At 47.4% G+C, this 21,667-nt stretch overlaps 1 protein-coding gene across 2 annotated transcripts in view; it reads left to right on the top strand.

The window, feature by feature from the left end:
• The window catches only part of MAP2K4 (mitogen-activated protein kinase kinase 4), an 89,840-nt gene that overhangs the window by 563 nt on the left and 67,610 nt on the right, over positions 1-21,667 (top strand). The window lies entirely within an intron of this gene.

Genomic DNA, 21,667 nt, shown 5'->3' with positions numbered 1-21,667 from the left:
GCTGCAGCGTCCCGGGGCTGTGCCCGCCGAGCCTGGCGGGGCGGCCGGGCCGGGGCTGCGGCGGGACGGCTCTGCCCGGCCAGCGCCTCCGGAGTGTGCTCTCCTCAAGACAGAGGTTTAAGTAAAATCAGCCCAGCATGAACTTGCGGTTCAGTTTTGTTCCGTTCGGATGGGAATTTACAGTGCTGCAGCAGGGTCATGTTGGTTCCCACCGGCACTTGTTGATGGTTGAGCAGCCTTGCAAAAACGGTGGATATTTATTTTTTTGGAAAGGCCTCGGCAAGTACCTTTTGAGTTTCTCCTTTAAAGTTAGATCGCTGGAAAATACTTTCTGCTTGAGCAACATTTTAATCCTTGTTAGGCTGAAGTGGCACAGTGCTGGTTTGGTTTTTTTCAAATTAAATACAGTAATGGTAATACTAAAAAGCTGTTTGACCTGTTTTTGGAACAGGAAGAAGGAAAGGTTGCTCTCTTTGTGACAGAGGTGCAGGTACTGTCAGCAAATAATAATTGTCACAGTTGTTTGCTATAGTCCATATTCTGTTCTCCCTAGGACGGGCTGTGCTGAAACTGATGGGGACTTGTTTGGGCAGAGAACTGATGATTAAACTGAAGAGTTTAGTATATGTGGAATAAAAAGGTGAATTTTGGCGGTTTGTAGCTTTTCCTGGGCGAAGGATTGGGTACCCACTGGGCCTTGTCAAGGTAGTAGTACCCACCTTTCAAAAAACAGAATCTCAGACCTTGTGAATTAAATGCACGTTAAAAACTTGACCAAAGCTGTTGTGACTAAATAAGAACTCCCCTTGTTGCAGGGTAGTTACAACCCTCCTTGTTGCCCCTTGTATTTCCACTTGACCCATTTTTCTTATATGAGTCGTTCCTCTGAATTCCCTGTGTCTGCAGGGCTCTGGTTGGATTTGCACTGTGATCTCAGAGTCTGCGATGCCCTGTGAGCTTGTGGTGGTGTATCATCTGCACCCTCTCTCCAGGTGGAGGAAGGGCAGTGGGTTCTGTTGTATCTGGTCTAAGTGGCTGTTCAAATATTGACAGTGGGCCAGTGTGGTGGTACCCAAGTGAAGGCCAGTGTTGGGGTGGTTTTTCCTAAGGCAACAGATGAGTGTTTAGGTGCCTGGGAGGACTGGAGTGTAGGATCCTGGGAGCGCTCTGGAGCAGCAGGTCGCTGTCCTGGTGATGGTTCTTGGAACATGCAAGAAACTCTGTCCCAGAAGGACAGAGATCCCTCTGCTGCTATGCCATTGTGGGTTGTGGGTGGGATGGGAAGGCGCTGGACATCCTGCAGGTGGTCTGCAGGCTGCTGGGGCAGGTGTGGCTGCCCTCTGAGGTGCTCTGTGGCCTTGCCCATGGCGCATGTCCTTGCTGATGCCAAGGCAAGCTGACCCGAATAAAGCAAAGCCCCTAAAAGTGTCGAGTGTTCTGCAGTTGAGATGCCCAGTGTGTGCTTGTAGTGGGGCTGGGCAGACACGGGAGCAGGGGAGGTGCAGGAATGCATTGCTGGGTGGGGAGAAGAGTAGGTAGGACTGCGTCAGTGTTGATTTAATTGGCTTAAACAGCATGACGAGGTGGAGCAGGGAAGTCATTAAGCTGGAAACGAGTAATTATATTTAAAAAAAAAGGGTTTGCTCAGTTAATTTTCAGCCAGAAACACTCCGACCTGGCTCATGCAACTGGTGCTGTGAGAGACGTTGGGAGCGGGAGAGGGTGGGACAACTCCCACGCCAAGGAGCTGTGGCAGTGCTCTGGACAGCAATCTGTTGCATTTGGAGAGCCTGCCCACAGGACATGTGCTTGGGCAAGCTGAACTAAGGTGAGAGACTCTTGCAGGGGCTTCTGTTTTGCTGTGAGGGCTGGCAGTTTCCTAAGGGGGATCTGCTGTCAGGGTGTGCAGGGGCTGGGGTGTAGTTGGAGGGTGGTGGGTCCTCACAGAGGCTGTGGGCGGTGCCCCCCCATGAGGCACTGATGTCTGGGGCTAGGGCAGTGGAGCCAAAAGGTCTCTACAGGCCACCTTGTTTTGTTTTTAATCTGATATCCTTCAGCATTTTTGATGCACACAGGCTAAAGTCCTCCATGTGGAGATGAGGGGACACTGTGCTGTCCTCGTACTGGGCTCACAGTGCAGCCATGGTCCTCAGGCCTCATGATCAAGGATGAGATTGCTTCAGGTCTTCTTACCCTTAGTGTTCTGTGTGCCCCAGCTTCATGCTCATGTCTTCTCTTGGCTGCGTTAACTGCTCATGCCAAAGGACCTGGAGCTTCGTTTCTTCCCGAAGGGTTTGCCGGCCAGTGCAGTTCAAGGCGCACTGAGAGACAGAGGAGAGCTGGAATTCTAAGTGTTAAAATAGATCCTAATCCATAATTTTTTAAATGTTTTTTGAGTGCACACTGGAGTCTGTGTGCTGGTGGCTGCTGGTGCAAAGAGTTGTTGTCCTTCTTACTTGTGTAATGTTAAAGTTTGGGAACAGTTCTGAATATTTGATGTCCCGGATGTTTTAGGGAGAAAACAGATTCTGTGGGAAGTAGATACAATGCTTTGAGAGTTATTTAAGAAAAAAACAACACTCAAACTGTAATTTAGTGTTTCTCTCATTGCCAAAATTAGTAATAGTCTTTACTGCTCACATTATAAAGAAAATGATCATGTGAAGAATGATGATATGAAATTTAAAAATGTAATTAATTTCAAGGCATAGGGAGAATTTTCATTCTAATTACAACTTGTGGAGTCACTTGTCCTAACTCCAGTGCTAAATAGGAGCTGTTATGGACTCAACTCCTGCATTGGGGAGGACTAGAGGCAAGTGGGACTTCTCCAGATCCTTGCTGCATGGTATCTCTGCTGTCTCTCAAAAGCCCAGCAGAACTACTGTATATGTACTTCTCAGAGTGTACATGATGGCTCAGTTGTGTTGGGTGGGAATTTCTGACCCATTCAGCTGGGATTTGGCATTCTCAGTTCCCTTCACAGGTGTTTGTGGTCCTGCCTGTCCCCTCCTTGATGTCTTTGCCCTCTATACCTGACTTCAGCCATAACCTTTCTAATTTTAGGAAAAATCAGAGAAGGTCTTTCTCTGGTGAGAGAGTCTTCTGTGGATATGAGGCAAGGAGCCTGGGCAGGGAGGTTGCCAAGAGGTATCTGAGTGCATGAGGAGATGAACTGGATTCCCCGTCTCACCCTTGGGTGCCATTCAGGACATCAGTGACTTAACTGGAGTTGGGTGATCAGTTTCTGCCTGTTTATGAGGAAGCTCTGCCCTGTACCTTTCTCTTCCTGGTGGAAAAGAGCTGCTGGGAGGCTTTTTAAGGCTTGGGAGTTGTTTGTGTTTGGTGAGTGATGGAATTGGTGAGCACTGCGATGGACTTTGTCAGTCCCCCAGTCAGGTGGGTTTGCTGTGGGTGTGTAACTGTGCAGTGGGGTGGTTATGGCTCCTGCAGCAGTGCTGGGGGAAGCAGAGCATTTCTTGAAACCATTTGTGGGCATCGTTATGACTGGAGCGATCCTTGGTACAGGACTTCAGTAAGAGATGATTCCTGTGTCCTCCTCTGCTGTGGGGCTGCCTTGGTGAGTACACTGAGTGACTGGAACAGCTCCCCTCCCCAGGGCAGAAGGTGGACCCAGGTCTGGCAGGAGGAGAGGAGTGAGATACTCGATCTGCTGGGATACGGAGTGGGCACTGTCAAAAGGTTGGCAGGGGGACTTGCCTCTCTGAGCAGAGGGGCACGGTGGGTGGAGAAAGTGAGAGGAGTCAGCAATGTAAACAGGGCAGGGAACCTCAGAGGGGAATTTGGGGAGCAAGAAGTCGGTGGGAAGGTGCAGGAGTTGTGAAGGAGCAGCAGGTTAGGTGTGAAGCAGTGTATGGATGGCCAGGTAAAATGAAATGTGTGACGTAGATATGAAAACAAGGAAGATGGAAAAGAACAAGATAAGAAAAGAGGGGACTGGAGGGAAGAATTAACCCCTGTCTTCAGTAGGTAGTAAAATAAGCATTATCTGTCCCTGTGTATTAATTACCCATTCTTATGCTAATATATGCCAAGTGAGTTGTGTCTTCAGCAGATGGGAACTGATTGAATACAATCAGAGGGTGCCTGCACTTCCTTTTGCCCTCAGTGGAATTATCAAACCCCTATGTGTTAGCAGACGGCACTGGTGCAGGCTGACACTGGCAGATGGTTGGGTGTGTGTCTATGTGGACACGTTTGCATTTGTTATGGAAGGTAAAGATAGCTGTGTGGTGAGCAAACCAATGTATTTCAGTATATTTTTGCCCCCAGTTTATTCCTGTATGGATCCTGGGGCTATGTCTGCTTTATGTTTGAGTCTTGGCGTACACCTGCACGTGCAGGACTGTATTGACATGAGAGCATATGTTTGGCATTTTGGCTTTCCATTTTGGTTTAACTGATACTCTTGATCTGTCTGTTTTCTTGATAAAGGGGAGCCCAGAAGAACTAGTTATTCTCCTCAGACCTGGGAAGCCTTTTCAGTTATTTTATGCTGATTTGAGGAAGCCAAGAGGTGTGGAAGTCACACTGTTGCCCATCAAAATGAGGGTCATTCTGCAAGAGAAAGATGAGTTTTGAGTGGAAGCAAAACAGCATCAAGATGTGTACTTTCTCAAATTGATGTTGTTGAGGAGTCCCCCCAGTTAAATTAGTGTTTATGCAGTGAAGCATTGCTTACAGGAATCTCGTGGAACCACATGAAGCTCTGCGTGTATCAAACACACACAAGCACCTCGTTAGTGTCGTACAGCTGGGACGTTTGTGATCACTGTTTTGAAGTCAGGTGTCTTCTGTTGGATTTAGGCTTGATAAGATTTTACGTGACACTAAAAGGGGAGGTCTGCTTCCCAATGGAGGAGGAGCTGCTCTAGCCTGTGGAGACTGGAGAGGAAAACTGCACGAGGAGAAGAGGGGTGTTTGTGTTGTACTCTGCCTCATGGGGTAGGAACCTGCGGGAAACGTCCATCCAGGCTTCACTGAAGTGATGTTTAAAGAAATTAAAATCTCTGAATGGATGTGATGCTTCTGGCATTCTCTCATAAAGACTGGAGTGCACTGATCTGGACCAGCTTTGGGAGGGTGCTGGTGATTGATGTTCCCAGCTCTCATGTACCTTATTTAAAATGGGCTGCATTGTACTCAAATACCTCCTTAGATGTGGATGTGAGTGTTGCCCTTGCCTTGCCTTGTTGCACCTGTTGAGACAGTAGCATCCACTCAAGGAGGTAGGGAATGCTGTGCTGCAGCAGCAGGCAGAGGAGAACCTGCCTGATTTTGGGGCTGAACCTTTTCATTGTTGTTCAGGAGGTGTCACCTTGGGGTACGGGCTTTTTCATGGATGTTCTGGTCAGGATGGATTACTATTATTATTGTACAGTCTGTCTGCTGGCTTTGGAGAGATGAAAAAATGTTTTGGGGATTCCTGTGTTGATCCTGGTCATTTATGGTTGTTGGGCTGTAACATCTCTTCTGGAATGAGAAATCGAGTCCCTCTAATGACACCAGTTCAAAAGAATCTGTGTCTTTAGGTCAATTGGTCCAGTAGTTATTAATTTTTAAGCTGTTTTTATATAGGTCTGGTCAGCTTCTGTTTTTTGGTTCTCCCTGTACTCTTCCTCTGCTGCTCCCTTGGCCAATGCCCTCAGTAATGTGAAGCTTGCACGGTGTTATTCCTGGCTGCTGGCATTCCCTGCAAAGGGCTTTTGTCTGTCTTCTGGGTACTCAGGTTTCTTTTCATGTTGTGAACTTGTTTGATTGCAGAAGGGATGTGTGAGTCGTGGTTAAATGATAGTGCAGTGCCCGTTGAGCAGGGAAAAAGGTCTTCCTTTCAGAAAGGTGTGTTGCTACAGCTGCATTAGTTAATATGTACGAGTTACTCATGGTAAATCTTTGGTGAGAGACACTTCACCTGTGTTTCTTCAGCTCAGCTTATAGATAACTTGGATGCTGAACTAAGAGTGGAACAGCTATTGCATGTTTGTTATGCCTCCATCTGCACACACCCTTTTGGTGACACCAGCACTTGTGTTTGGAGGGTGTCTGAACACGAGTGTGAGGCCCACCCCTCACTTGGGTGTTCATGGGCTTTTAAAATATTGAAATATTTGATTATCAAAATCAATGAGAAGTGCTCTGAGTTATCCTGAAGGTGCCTAGGGGTTAAGTCATTGTCCATAAAGCATGAAATTGCAAGGAGAGTGGGTTTCATCTCATTCTCCTGGGATGGCAGGAAGGACTCACGCAGCCTTGGAGCCCTTCTCTCTGGTTTTCACTAGTGGTTCTTCTGATTGTCTGAACAAGACAAAGTAATTTTTACTGTGAGTCTGCACCCTAATTTCTACTCCCACCCCACCTCCTTGTACTACTGCTGAGTTGTTGGACAAGTTATCTTTGTTACAGGTCTCTTGCTGAGGTTTGCTGGGTGGACTTACACAAACTGTGTACAAGATGCTTGGAAAACTTCCACTGCAGGTGACACCGTGTGTGGTGTGGCAGCTCTCGAAGGGGTGGTACCGGATTTGAACTGACTGCAAGTGCTGGTACAGAGGTTCCTTTTGCAAACATACATTTTTAACAGGCAGCCCCTCTGATCACCTTGAAGGCATCTCCCTCCTTGAGGCCGTGTTTGTCCCCAGTCCCAGCTCAGGACCTGCCTTCTCCTCACAGGGGCACAGCTCCCTGAGCTGCAGAGTGGGCAGGGGGAAGAACCCCCAGATGCTGCTGGGGGTGGCAGGAGGGAGGAAACCCACGCTCCTGGAGGCAGATGGAGAACATCACTTGTCAAACCGTGCCGGTATGGCATAGGGGTGTATGCTCATCCTAAACCCTGTACCTGTTAAGCTGAGCTAAGCCTGTCGGTTGGTCCCCTTGCAGGCTCCCTTGGGTGTTGATGCTGTGTCAGCCAGCCCTCATAGCTGGCGTTGCTGGCAGGGCAGAGGTGTGCACTGCCCAGGACAGCCTGATGCTTCTGACTCGCTGAGGAGCTGCTGTGCTGCTGCCAAAATCATTGTGTGGCCTCCCCAGATGCTGTTTTTCAATCTTTTGTGTGGGGGTGGGCTTGAGTAATTCATCTGGCTTCTGGTTCTTTGTTTGGTTTTGGGGGTTTTTTTGTGTGTGTTTTTCCCTGTCAGGGATGAAGCAGATTTCCCCAGTTGCATTGGGCTGAGAAGCTGTGAGTGCAAGAAGCAGCTCTCTGGTGTACATTGACCTTTACAGGTAGAAGAGCACCTATTGGGGCTCATTAGCTTCCTTCTTGCTTTTAATCCCAGTGGTTTTACCTCTTGGGAACTGTGCCTTAGTGAATTGGTCTTTTTCCCGAGACCCTTCCTGAAGTTGAAGGGAAGGATAGACTACAGGGAGATTTGCAGCAGGAGGGACTTGAACTTCCTGTGATTTAGTGGGGTAAACCCAGAGCACCCAGAGGACAGCAGGGAAGTGTTTTAAGCCAAAGGATTTGAAAGAAGACTGATAAACTTTGGCAGCCAAATACAATGATGATAAGGGAGGCAGGGAGAATTGAGAACTTGCTCTGCCTCAGCCACAGCAGTAAAACTTTGTGTCAGCCTGAACATTCAGGAGTCATTGTTCTGAACAGGCTGTGGCACTGACTTTGGTTCTAAACTTTCCACTCCACTTTATTTTAGGTTAGATTCATCTGGTTCTTATGGGCATCTGCAATCTTACTGGGATTTCTTTTGTTTCAGGGGAAGCTTTAGATCTTGAAGATCCCCATAATGTGTGTTTTTTGGTCTGCTTAGGTGGCCGTTTCTTCAAAATTAGTCCTGTGGTACAACATGTCTGTGCCTCCTTATGGTTAGGTGGAAAGGTGCAACTGTGATTTTTATCAGATGCCATAGGTTTGTTTCAGTTCCTGTGCATGGTCTGTGACTATTTCAGAGATCAGACTTGGCAAACACAGTCCCACTGGAGCTCTCTGCAGCCCTGCTGAGTGCCTGCTCCAGGCTAGCACAGATCCTGCATGGGGTCTGTGAGATACTGTTGGCCTGGATTTGCGTCAGGAGCATCATGTGATGCTGCAGAGCATCTTCCAAAATGTGTGACCTTGACTCCTCAGGCTGTAGCCCTCCGTGGCTGGATCTCTGCTAATTGCTGTTAGTGAGGAGTAAATACAGGGTATTGCCAAGCATCTGATGCCTGTCCCTCTCCCGGCTCTCCTCTCGGGTGGGCAGAGCTGCTGTGCACGTGGAGAGTGCGGTGACTGCTTAGCAGGGTACAGCCCATTAACTTCTGCATGAGCATCAAGGGAAAAGTGAGTATCTATATTGCACAAATTGTGTATTTATTAGCTGCTAAATTGATTTCCTCTTGTGCAAATCGAAGCCTCTGTGTTTGCCCTTTACCGGAGGTGGGGCCAGCCCTCCAGGAAGCAGACAGCTCTGCTGGTGCTGGAGCAAACAAAGAGTCCAAGCGCCAGGATTAGTCTATGTTTTGAATAATTTATCTGATCTTTCTGAGGTGCTTCAGGAGATGCCCTGTGGCGTAAGGAGGACAGCTGTTGGGAGCAGACAGCTGAGCTGAATGGGAGTTTATCTGTTTTTGTCTAGGCTTATTTTTTTCTGTGGACCAGAAGGGTTGTATGGTTTGCTTTGGACCTGATTCTCTGAACTGAATTAGCCATCACTTTGCTTTTGGACCAGAGAGCAAAGTGTTTGTGCTTTGAAGAGGTTTGTGGACAGAGATAAAACAGTTTCCCTTAAAAACATATGGCTGTGTTGTTTGACCTGGGAGGGGTTGTGGACCAAGATAAAAGCATTGCATTTGGAAATCCCTTCTGGGGAGCGATGGGACCATGTCTGAGTTTTCCTGTAAGACCAGTTCCCCTCCTGAATGGTGTCAATTCAGGACTTGGGCTTGTGTCAAACACTGGAAAATTCATCTTACCTTTGATGTCCTCTTCTTTCCTCTTGTCCCACTCAGAAACCTGGACAGACAGAGGGGAGGAAGGGGGAGGATGGTCAGGATGGCTCTGTATAATGCTGGCCAAGACTTGTGGCCCAGAGCTGGGGAGATTTGGTCCATTCTCCAAAGTCCTTTTTGCCTTGGGTTAGTGAGATCAGTCAGCACGTGGAAACTGGAGTGTTTTAAAGCTGGTTTCCTTTGTGATTTGGGGAAAAGTAGAGGTCACCTCTCTGCTCTTAGATCTAATATAGCCCAGCTGTTGTCACTAGGAAGTGTGATGCTGTGGTGTAAGTTTGCATGCAAGTTTACATTAAAGAATTGTGAATGAGCTGGGACTTCTGTTGGAAGAAGAAAGGGTTGGATGTAAAGGCTTGGAGATGTGCTGCTTTAGGCAGCAGCTTGGCAGCTGAGCTCTTTCTGCTCTGGGACCACATGTTGTGGAATATCTGAACAAGCCTGCCAGCGTTCTCCTGGAAATCTAAAATCTATTTTAAAATATATTTCTAATGAAATTTTTTTTCTTTTTGAGGAGAATTGGAGTAATATCCTGGAGCTTATCCCCCTAGCTGGTTTTGCCAGAGTGGTGGCCAGATACTCTTCCTCAGAAGCATTACCACTGTGTACTCGTGCTAGATATCCTCTGGGCTGGCAGCAAGAATTTACTCTCTGGCCTGTTCCCATGGGTTTATCTCTGCTGATCCTGCTGATGAGGATTGCAGCTGAGCAAACGGGAGAAGGTTCTTCTCACCAAGTGGCAAAAGTTGAGACAGGAGTGCTGGGAGTCGGTCCCACGTCTGTGTGGTTGTGCGGGTGGGCTTGCCTGGCTTCCCCATCAGGGACATGATTTGGGATCTTCTGTGACTTGAAGAAACTCCAAGTCTGATTTGTCAATATGTCTGGTTTTTCCTGCCCCCCAGAAATAGGGTAGATGAAGAATGTGTGAATGCAGGGTTTATTTCAGCAAAGCCCTGGAACACTTCTGTGCTGGTCATTTGCTTTAATATAGACAGGCCTTAGTCAGGGATGACTTGAACAGGAGCCTGGAACTGAACTGGCAGCAGGGAACCTGCTTCATCACTGAGCTGCCAAAGGTCTGAGCTGCACCCTGCCCTGTGCCAGGGCACTGTGCTGCTCTCCCAGCACGTGGGACACCGTCCAGGACCTGCTTGTCCACAGTGTGATTTCCATTTAGTAAACAGGAGCTTTCTGGGAAGGTTTGTGTTGGGTTCCCTCTCAAATCTGAGTGATACTGTAGCAGCAGAGCTCAGACTGCACAGTGTTCGTGTTCTCAGAATAATCCTGTGCTGGTATGTCCTGAGTCTTTGAGACCTAAACCAAACACAGATAACGCTCTGTGAGGACGTTCTTCAACAACCCACACTGTGAGTGATGCACAGACTGAGGATGTAATAATACATCTTGCTGTCCCTTCTGGCACTGTGTTCAGGAGTTGTGGGTTTTGCAGTCCACACTGGTTACTCCATGGTAGTTGAGCTGGTAAAGGGGACAACTGAGACATCTTCATCCCAGCTGGCAGGAGTTGCTGCTGCTTTACTGCCCAGGAGGAGCACTGACCCCTGTGCCAGGAAAGCAAGTGACTACTCAGTCGGGGTTGCACCCAGAATGGTTCCCAGCATGGCTAACCCAAGTGTCCCCATTTCCTGTGGGTTCCAGCATTCTCTGCATTTGCAGCAGCCTCACAGCAATATTTCTTTTTCTCCAAGTTTCTACCTACAGTTAAAGCATAAAATTCCAGCTTGTGATGCAGAGGCTATTCCCAGTGCTTTGGATGTCACAGAAATGGTAACTGTGAACAAAACTTCAGGTCCCATCACTCCCCAGAAGGGATTTCCAAAACTTCCCGTGAAGTACATTTGCTCAGTGCTTCAGATAAACAAGGCCCCTCACTTTAAAAAGGACATGGAGATACTGGAACATTCCAGCAAAAGCAACAAGGCTTATGAAAGGTTTAGAAGACATGTCTTATGAGGAAGGGCTGAGGGAGCTGGGTTTGTTTAGTCTTGAGGAGGCTCCTCCTGAAAAGAGGTTGTAGTGAGGTGGGGGTTGGTCTCTTCTGCCAGTGAGAGGACCAGAGAGAATGGCCTCAAGCTGAGACAGGGGAGATTCAGATTAGATATCAGAATAAATGTTTTCACTGTTCGGGTGGCCAGGCATTGGAATAGTTGCCCAGGGAAGTGGTGGAGTCACCATCCCTGGAGGTGTTCAAGAGATGTCTGGATGTGGCACTCCATGATGTGGTGTAGTGGTTTAGGGGTTACAGTTGCAGTGCTGGATTGATGGTGGGACTTGATGATCTTAAAGGTCTCTTCCAATCTTGATGATTCTATGATTCGATGGTAACCTGTAGATGGTGAAAGAAAGGTTTCCTCAGTCCCAAGTGTGGCAGTTGTATTAGATGACTATGGCTTTGATGTGCTCTGCTCCATGTTACAGCTCAAAGAAATACAAAGACTCTTGCCTGTTGCTTTGAAAATAAAAGAAAAGTAATCACAGATAGAAATGCAGTGAAAGAATTGTGTCTGCACTACATGTGCACACACACTCTTCTGGGATCAGCCAGAGCCCAGCCAATGCTCTTACTCCCCCCTGAAGGGGGAACTGGCAAGCTGGGTACTGGGGAAATCCTGCCAGAAGTTTCATATTTTTTCTCCACTTTCTACCCCATGCATAAGCACATCAAGCTCATCTTTAAAAACAGTTTGGACTCTTGGCTTTCAGGAGACAATTTCATTAGCTGTGGATGTTCTTTCTGTTGCCAGACTGTGGTGATTTCATGACACCTGTGTAGCTTTTAGTGTGGCATCTTCAATAAGCACATGCAGCTCCCTCTGTGCAGCCTGTTCCCAGAGTTGTTTCAGGGTGCGATGGTATTCCTTCCTTGGGCGAGGCAAAGAACCAGCCTCTGTTCCTTTGCAGCATATGGATGCTCCGTTCCTGCTGATGGGAAGTTACTGTAAATAACTTTGAAGTTCTTGTTGTCTCTGGAGTTTACTGATGGCCTTGCATAGAGCAGAAAACATGACCAGCAGGGCCAGGCTGATACCTCAGCTTCCCCAGATTCCCCCAAGGGCAGCAGCACCAGGAGCAGACCCAAGCTGTGCTGGTGCCACGAGCTGAGATGACTCTTGCATCACTGATATAGGGTCATGTAGCTCTCATCTTCTCAGCAAAAAAGTGGGAGCCCTGCTGTTGTGGAGAAATTGCAGCATCGTAACCCAAGGCATTGCAGGGCAGGTGGGCAGCAGAGCTGCCTCTGGCCTTGGGCTCTGCACAGGTGGCTGCAAAGGGGGAAAACTTCTCTTTGTGGTGCTCAGACACCTTGCGGGAGCCAGGAGGACCCTTGATGCTTTTGTGTGCAGGACTGGTGCATTCCCTTTCCTGGGAGCTCAGAGGGAGAAGGAGTTAATGGGGACAAGGGCAAGGGAAGAAGATAGCTGGATCCCAGTTGGGGCTACTGGCTGATATTTTTGCAACAGTCTTCTGTTACCCAGTGTGAGACCACGGGGATTAGCTGGGCAGACTCATAGGCTCCTTCCGTACTGAGGGCCCTCCTACCCTCTGCAGCAGCATTCAGCATTTTTCCAAGAACTTTCAAAATCCAGTGCAGTTGGGGATATTTTGATGAGAGACTCTATGGTGCTTTAGCAGAGAAATTTTGTTTGTCTCTAGTTATTTACCCTAGTAAAAAGGTCAGAAACAGCAAGCTTGCTGCTTTCTGAGAGTGTGACAGTACCAAATTCCCCATGCACGTGGCTTTAGTGCCTGCACTACCAGAGCCTGCTGGATCACACCTGCCTGTCCCAAGTGCTGGGTTGTTGTCACTGCTCAAGGAGCTGGAACTTTACCCTGACCTACCCCTTATGTCAAGCAACGGATCTGTACCCAGGTGGTTGTTTGGTTTGATCCTTGTGTGATTAGGAATAAATTCTTAGGAACAATTTTTTCCCTGTGAGGGTGGGCAGGCCCTGGCACAGGTTGCCCAGAGAAGCTGTGGTTGCCCCTGGATCCCTGGAAATGTCCAAGGCCAGGTTGGACGGGGCTTGGAGCAACCTGGGCTGGTGGAAGGTGTCCCTGTCCATGGCAAGGGGGTGGAATGAGATGGGCTTTAAGGTCCCTTCCCACCCAAACCGTTGTGATGTTCTGTGAGCATGGGTTTGTTGCTGGCAGGGGCGAGGGGGGAGCGGCAGCTCTGGGCAGAGGGGCAGTGGGCAGTGCTGCTTGCCCAGGCTGCTGTTGCACAGGGGAACTGTTGTTAGCAGCACCTGTGGGCAAATATTGCAAAAAGCCATTGCCTGTGTTTTCCCTGCTCTGGGCAGGAGTCTGATGGAGATGTGGAATGCTGCGCTTTCCAAGCTCTGCTCTTGTGCTGGGGTGGCAGTGCTGGAGAGATGGGATTTTGTGGGAAATCGCAAAATGAGCAGCTGGACCATCCATTTTAAAGTACTGCTTAACATGGGCAGCTTTACTGCAAATCTTCAGTTCTCTGGGGACAAAACAAGCTCTTCAGTCTTAAAGTTTGTTACTTGTTAATCCACACGATACCTTGGTCCACTCCTTTCCTTCAAGGTGCTGGTCCCCTTGCTGGTGTGTTGAGCTGTGCCACCTCTAAAGGTTGGTTTATAAAATGTTGGATCCTGACATGATGGGATTGCTCTCTACTCAAAGCAGTACAGTCTAAAGTTTAATCTAAAAGATCCATTTTATTTATGATTTTAGAGTAGATATTGAAGCATAAAAGGATATTCTTAATAGTGATGCTCTCCTTTGATTTTGAGCGAATGCCTGAGAACTGGGTCTCTTTTGCTTAAGACTTTCAAAGAAACTTCTGTGAAAAAGCACAAAGAAAGCTGTGCCTTTTTTTAGCTTAATCCTTCATTTTTTATAAATTTGTTCTGAGAATTTGCTTTTTCTTCCAACTAACCAACTACTGGTGCTCCAAGGAAGCCCTAACTTCTCAAAGTGCTAGTGCACCAAGAGCTGAATTTAAACTTCTGAAAAGGTCACCAATTGTTGAGGTGGCTTTGTGGCTTCTGCTTTGCCTGTGACACGACAGCAGCACCGTGCCACTGTACAGAGACACTGCCCATGGCTGGAGTGGATGGAGCCCAGGGCATTGCTGCCTCCTAAACTGCTACCAACACTAGCTGCTGCCATTGGGGTTTGACTTGCACTTGTTAAAAGTTCTGTGGAGTGAAGACCAGGTGCTTTTCCGTGGTGATGAGGGTGAAGGGGCTCAACTTACAGGTGAATACCTCAAATCTCAAGCATGGGTGGCATGGGCACCACATACTCTTGTGGGTCCCTTCTTGTCCTGCCCCTTTGTGAGGGATGACAGCACATGAAGAGGTCGGAGACCTCATTCCCAGAGGTGGTGTGAGAGTCTCCCATGTTGTGTGTGGCCCCTGGGACTCAGGGAGCTCTGGAGGGTTCATCTCTCTAGTTTCTGTCATTGCCTCGGGTGTTTAGTCAAACCCCTGCTGCAGTAAGGTAGGAACTGTATTAGGAACCAAGGCTCTGCATGGATTTTTTCTAGGTTTTTATTTTTGTTTGGGTTTTTCTTTAAAATCTGAATTGTAGAAATCATGTGACTCTACATTTCTTTCAATTTACATAAAGTTTTTTTTTTGTTTGTATTCATTATGCTTATTTGTTACAGCACTCTTAATATCTGGAGAGATAACTGTAATGGTTTTTAAACATTTGGTATCTGTGGGGTTTATCTCAGTATATTTTGTGACTGCTGTTCAGAGACATTTCTTCCAAGGTATTGAATGTAGAAAATCATTTATTGGCTGAAACTTTTCACAGACTGATGCTTTTCTGTTTTGGAAAAGCTAAGAAAGATCTTTGCTTCAGTGTTCCAGTGCAGAGCGAGCCTGCACGTCAGAATTACTCTCCTAGGACAGGGTTGGAAAGCACCTATTTATTTTGAGCTAAAAGAAAGCTATTGAGGGTGTACAGATATCTAGGAAACTTGATGTTTGAAGCAGAATTTCAAACCTCTTTTGCAAGCTAGAGCTGAGTGACAGAATTGGAGTTGGATTTTTAGACCTTTCTGGTGAATACAGGAGAGGACAGTGACTGAGATGTGAAAAGAGGTGGAAGGGAAATGTCTGCCCCAGGGAGCTGTGGCCTGGAGGCATCTGGGGGAGGGAGCTGTGTTAATGGCTCTGCAGGTGAGCCTGAATTAGAAATGGGTCTTGCTGGGAACAGCTGGCACCCAATGGTTCATATGAACTATGGCAGCCTAAGAAGATTGATTAATATTTGTAAGGACAATGGCTTGCTTTTGTGTCAGTCTTTTTGCCAATTCCCAGTTGTCTGGCATGTTAAGAAGACTGTAGATGCTTCTGCAGGAGCTGAGTTACTGGGATCTTCCATCAGGCATAGACAGTCCATAAGTGATGGAGGGGTTGAAGTCTACTACAAAACAAAAAATTCTGAATAAATTATATTTTAGGGGGATGAAAAAGGAAATAAAAAGGCTTTGTCATCAGAAGGTTTTGCAAAATAATGAGGTTTTCCAGAGCTTGGCAGCTGAACACCAATAACCAGTGAATCCTTTGCGACAGCTCAATTCACTGTGTTGGCTATCTGAAAATTTAAGAAAACATGGGAACTGCTTTGCTGGTGGCAGGAGAGTGCACAGCTGCTGGGAGCACAGGGCCAGGCTGCTGCTGAGGGGCTTCCAGAGAGCAGGGGACAAAAATCCCTCCAGCATCACTGTAATTTTATGACCTTGGCAGTTTTGGAGTGAAAATTTGTGTTTCCAGCTCCGTAATCCTTAGTTTGTCCCACAAGCAGTGGTGTGCTGGTGGTTCGTCACCTGCTGTGCTGTGAGCTCCCCTCACAGTGTGGGCAGGCAGGTAGGTCAGGCGCAAGAGGCTAAAAGGCATTAAAAAACCCCTCTAAACCAACACTTTAGTACCTCTGCCACAAAGGAGCTGCCACCAGAGCACCATAGTTTGCCTTAAAAATGCAGAAGATACACCAGAGCAGCTGAAAATACGGGGTTGTGCCCACGATGCTTTTGAGGCTGGGAAGCTCCTGAAGTGTTGCCTAGTGGAGATCTTCATCCCCAGGAGTTATGATGGAAATAAAACATGTTTCTGCAGGAACAGCTGCTGTTGTGTGTCTGAGTGTAGGTCATCCTCATTTGGACACCCAAAGTTGTTCGTTGCCCGAGTTTTATTCCGGGGAAGGTTTCACTAAGGGAGAAGAGTGAGTGCCTGCTCACACACTGTGGGGTTGTTGGCCTGGTGCCCTTGCTGCTTTGGAAATCTGGGTAAGACATGGAACAGTTGGCTGTTGCCCGCAGTTGGTCATTGAATCATAGAAAAGTATGGGTTGGAAGGGACTTCATCTCCTTCCACCCCCTGCCATAGACAGGGGCATCTCCCACCATCCCAGGTTGCTCCAAGCCCTGTCCAACCTGGCCTTGGACACTTCCAGGGATGGGGCAGCCACAGCTTCTCTGGGCAACCTGTGCCAGGGCCTCACCACCCTCACTGCTAAACAGTTCTTCCTCCTATCCAGGCTAATCCTGCCCTCTGATAGTTTAAAACCCTTGAAGGTAAAGATGAAATGTCCTTGGCAGGAAGTTTAAGCTAACAGGGGAGGTGCTGGGAGAGTGAGCAGCTGGGAGGGGGCCTAGTTCAGCCTGTTGGGAGGGACTGGGGGAGCCTGTGATGAGCTGTGGGGGCCAGATCTGGAACCTGCCTGCTGGCAGAGCCGTGGCTGGAGAGCTGCTGAAAGGGGCTGGGGGCTTTTTTCACCTGTAGAGTTTAACCAGGTGAATTAAGAAGTGGGCTACAAAGAAAGCACTCAAGGAGATTCTTTTGACAGAACAAACCCCATTTGTTCCTGGCAAAAGTGATTTACAGCAAAGACAGATTTTGATGTTGAGTATTTTCCATTAAAAATACTGTTGACTGATACATAGTGACAGGGTGTTTGCTTCAATTACCCCAGAGTGTATTTTAATTGTAGTTTTCTCTTTAAACCACTTGTTAAACTGCTGGGAGTATATTTGCTGACTTTGTGCATGCTCTATGCAAATGTCACATGTATTTTGAAGGAAAGGATGACAGGAGCATGAATGCCTTTGTGTAGTCTTTTACCCATTTAACAGCTTTCTGTTTCATAGGCAATTTCTGTAGGTCATGTTTATTAGCTATTAATGAGAATGACAGGAGCTACTGGGTTTTAATGAATTTAGTTTTTCAAGGTGTCAGTCAGTGCTCGGTAAATGTTGGTGGAGAAACTGGTGGCACTTGCAGTGGGCAGGAAGAATCTGGCTGGACTTGGCATAGGCTGGCACAAAACTGTTGTGCTCTCTCATTAAGGGGTGGTTTCTGCTGTGCATCCACTTTTTTTTTGTTCCAGAACATCTTTAATCTGAAGGTTTTTTTTCTTTTCTGAGAAGGAAAAGGCAGTTGCTGTTCTCCATACTGGAAGATCAAAGGTGTTTAGTGGAAAGGGATGCTTTGCAGATCCTCTACTTGTTGTAAATGAAAGGAATGGAGCACAGGTGTCTGAATTTGTCTTGTAAGCCATTGAGAAGTGGCAGGATTTCATCCCCAGCTCTCTACAGCTCTTTCAGGGGAAAACAGCAGCGTCTCAGTTCAGGTTGGCAGCTTTGCCTTAGTGAATAATTGGGCAAAACTGCTGTCAACTGAGACATGAGGTGTGTTCATGTTCTGTTAACCTGGATTTGGGAGGCCCTGGCACGAACTGGTTGGTGTATTAAGAAACTATGAAATGAAGGGGAAAACTTGCAATGCAGCCGACTTTGTGCTGTAACAGCCCTTGGCTTGCAGCTTCTGCCCTGTGGCTGAGCACATCCCTGCCCTGTGGCTGAGCACATCCCTGCCCTGTGACATTCCTTGCCCAGGCACCAGCCCAGGCTGTTCTCCATTTCCAAACTGGGCTGCTGCGCTCAGCTCTGCCCTCTGTGATGACAGGGTTGTTCCCAGGGGTACTTCTTTCCCATTTATCTTTTGCTTGCAAGTCTGTAGGGTGAAAATGAAAGGGTCAGAGTCTTTTCAGTATTTTTTGCTGTTTCTATCAGGGTTGCAAACCTCCAGACTGAAGTGTATTTCCCAGACTTTGATGTGAAGGTCCCCTCCTAATGTAATTTAATTTCTTCTTCTAAAAATTTGTGTAGCTTTAGAGGAATGCCATGAACATGTGAACAAGTGCATTTTCACAGGCTGATTGTTTTAGTGCTTTGGCTACTTTAAAAAAAAAAAATATTGTATGTGTGTGCAGTGACACTTTTTGGAGTGACAACCATTATATTTTCATGGTAGTGAGAGCTGGGCTTTTATTAGGCTTCCCTTAAGCTCCTTTCTCTGGTTTTGTTTTGATAATGAATCAACTTCGTGTCACTTTTTGTGCTCTCGTGCACCCACTTACTAACCTTTCTGACCTGGTATTTACCAAACCATGGGGTGGGTACAAAGTGCCCTTCACGGGACATGTGAGACCTAAACATGGAATAAAACATTGTGTAAAAGCAACAAAAGTGAGTATGGAATACAGCTTACAGCTGTCCTGTGCTTGGCAGGTCATGTTTAGGGGGCTCAGTTGGTGCTGTGTGTGTGTAATTCGGAATCACAGAATATGCTGAGCTGGAAGGGACCCACAAGGATCATCCAGTCCAACCCTCAGCCCTGCACAGACCCATCCCCAAGAGTCACCCCCTGTGCCCCAGAGGATCATCCAAACCCTCCTGCAGCTCTGGCAGCCTTGGGGCTGTGCCCACTGCCCTGGGGAGCCTGTTCAGTGCCCAACCAGCCTCTGGGGGAAGAACCTTTTGCTGAGATCCAACCTGAGCCTGCCCTGACACAGCTCCAGCCATTCCCTGGGGGCTGTCCCTGCTCCCCCCAGAGCAGAGCTCAGTCCTGCCCCTCCTCTGCCCCTGCCCAGGCAGTTGGAACTGCAGGGAGGTCTCCCCTCAGTCTCCTCCAGCTGAACACACCAAGTGCCCTCAGTGTCCTCACACGCCTTCAAATCCAGGCCCTTCCCCATCCTCGTTCCCTCCTTTGGACACTCTCCTTATATTGTGGTGCCCCAAACTGCCCCAGTAACGCAGGTGATGAGGCCACAGCAGTGCAGAGCAGAGCATTTGGAATAAGAGGAGGGTATCCTGCTCCCAGGGAGATGGAGCAGGAGAAGGGAGAAGGCCCTGGCACGGAGGCAGTGAGCAGGTTGGTCAGGTGTGCTTTCCTGAGGGGTCCCTTTGGGCTGTGCTCCAGCTGTGGGTGGGCCCAGCACTGAGCTCCCAAGAGCAGGGCAGGATTCACATCTCTGCCCTGTTTGCTAACAAGAAACCAGAACTTGGATTTAATCATCTCAGTGGTGATTCTTATAGTACCTACAAATGAAGGCAGTTAAAGCTTTAATGGACTATTTTCTTTGGTAGTGTCTATCAGAACAGATTTTTCAGGATACCAGCCCTGGCTTTTTTATATCAGTAATTTTCTCATACACTGTGAATCTTAACATAAAGGACACCAGATAGTAAGGTGCACGTAATTTTCCTTGTTTTGTAACCAATATGTAAAGCTAAAAAAAGTCTGCTTTATGCTTTTAATTGGTGGCGAAATTACTGTCTTACAGTTTTCTCACTGAATAAATTTGGGCAAAATAAGAACTGGCAGCGGTCCAATCATCATATAAGGAAGTAAAAAGAAAATAAAATAGAATCAAGAACAACTCAAAGGGGAGTCTTATCTAATTAGCTTCATAAACAGTGTTAAAACTGACTTGAGTCCAATGTCCTTTCCATTTTAGGCAGGTATTTGATACTTCAGGGGTAAGCTGTTTGCTTTAACAGCAAAATTGAGACATGATGAAGTTTCAAAGTGGGCATTTGAATATGTGGAACATTTTAATATAAGAATATTTGAATATGTGTAGCAGTTGGATGACATTCTTCCCTGTGTCTGCCAGTGTAAGATTTGATACTCAGTAGGTTAAAGTAGCAAGAGGGTCAAAAAACGACCAACCCAGAGGGATGTGGTAGCTGAGCTGTGGGAGCTGTGGTGCACAGGGGTGTGGGTGTGAAAAATGGAGAGGTGATGAAGAAGAGCAGGGACATGTTCCATGTGCAGGGAGCACCTCTGGGTGAGGGGCTGGGAGTGTGTGGCCAGGAGGGTGCTGAGGAGAGGTGGGGGTGCTCTTTCCATGATGGTTTACAGTGCCCTAAACCCTCCTGTAGGCTGGGGGAGACTCAGCAGTGAGTGGGATGTTTAACCTGGCAGGGTATGGCAGAGTGAGGAGAGCACTCCACACCCCATGGCATTCGGGGGAGGAAGGGACAGCCATACCCCCAGAGCTAGGGATGTGCCACCCACCCCTGGCATCGAACCCAATGGCAGGGCACACCCCAGATGTGCTCCCACCTTTGAGTGAGGAGTGTGAATAAATCCTGGTGGGGGTGAGTGTGTGCCTATCTGGCACCTGTGAGCTGGGGTGCTGTTGGTGGATGGAGGTGAGTCCCTCAGTGACTGCTAGATCTTCTAGGCAGCTCCTAATGGCTGTGAAAGGATGGCACTGGAAGCTGGGAATGCTGTTTGAAATACTAAATTCTGCTTTCTGGTAGCAAACATAAATTTTTGTTTCAGTTCTTAAATGATTTTAATATTTTTAACCTAAACACAAAGTAGTGAAGTCTGTGACTTTAGTTCAGTAGGGGACTTCAGAGCAATTGTTATATTCCTCAGTGAGATAAAATTTACTCTTTATTATCATTGATTTGTGTATTGGAATCTTTTAGTTAAATAACTTTGTTTTCTTAATCTTCAGAGGTGTCAACAGTAACTAAGAATATATATTTTTTTAGGGAAAATGGCATTTTTCAATATGACGTGTCTTCTTTGTGGAGGTGACAGGACCTGAAGCTGGAGGCAAAGCCTGACCAGTCTCTGCTGGATGTCTCAGGGCAAAGGGTCCACCTGAAAGGCAGAAACAGTTCATTGCAGACGTGTCTCAGGGTTTCTCAAGCAGCATCAGAATAAAGCTGATGTGATTCTTACCAGCTTTTGTTCACAAATTAGAAATTTGAATTATTTGCTGTGATTTATACCTCTTCTTGTTCAGCAGACTCTGTTTCCTTGCCCAAAAGCCTTGGAAGCAAACAGTTTCAGCAGAGGGAGGGTGCCCAGAGGTGGCTGTGACTTGCACAGGTAAATGTTACTTCTGACAGGCACTGGCTGCTTCTTATGAGATGTTCAAAAGAAAGGAATAAAATTTAAAATGAATTGGCATTTCCAGACAGATCTTATAGTCCTGCTCTTCCCAGGCAGTTTGATCCTGCATGGAGTTATTCACACACGTGGGACTTGTAGGTAAATACAAATTCAGACACAGCGTGTGGCTGTGACTTGCACCCCCACTGGGGATTCATAAAATTCCTAGCAAGTTCTGTTCTGCTAGAGAGGGAAGCCATGGAAATTACCAGCTGGAGGGAGCTGTAACTCCAGAACCATTTTGTTTCTTGCAGCTCTGAGCAGTTGGGGTCGTGGAGGAGGGTGCTGAGTGACTCGCCGGTTTTGGTGAGCTGCTCAGGGTGTGTTCCACGATCTTGCAGAGACAGCTGGTGTGGTGGGTTACAGCCTTCTGCCTGGGTGCAGCAGACTGAGTTAAAACTAACCAGGGGAAAAGGGCAGGGTTGAGCATCTGTGTGGGAAGGCAGAGC

The sequence above is a fragment of the Myiozetetes cayanensis genome, unplaced genomic scaffold, assembly GCF_022539395.1.
Source record: "Myiozetetes cayanensis isolate MyiCay16 unplaced genomic scaffold, myiCay2020 scf22, whole genome shotgun sequence".
In the NCBI taxonomy this organism is placed as follows: domain Eukaryota; kingdom Metazoa; phylum Chordata; class Aves; order Passeriformes; family Tyrannidae; genus Myiozetetes; species Myiozetetes cayanensis.
Note: the sequence above shows the minus strand (reverse complement) of the source record. Positions and strands in the feature narration are given on the sequence as shown.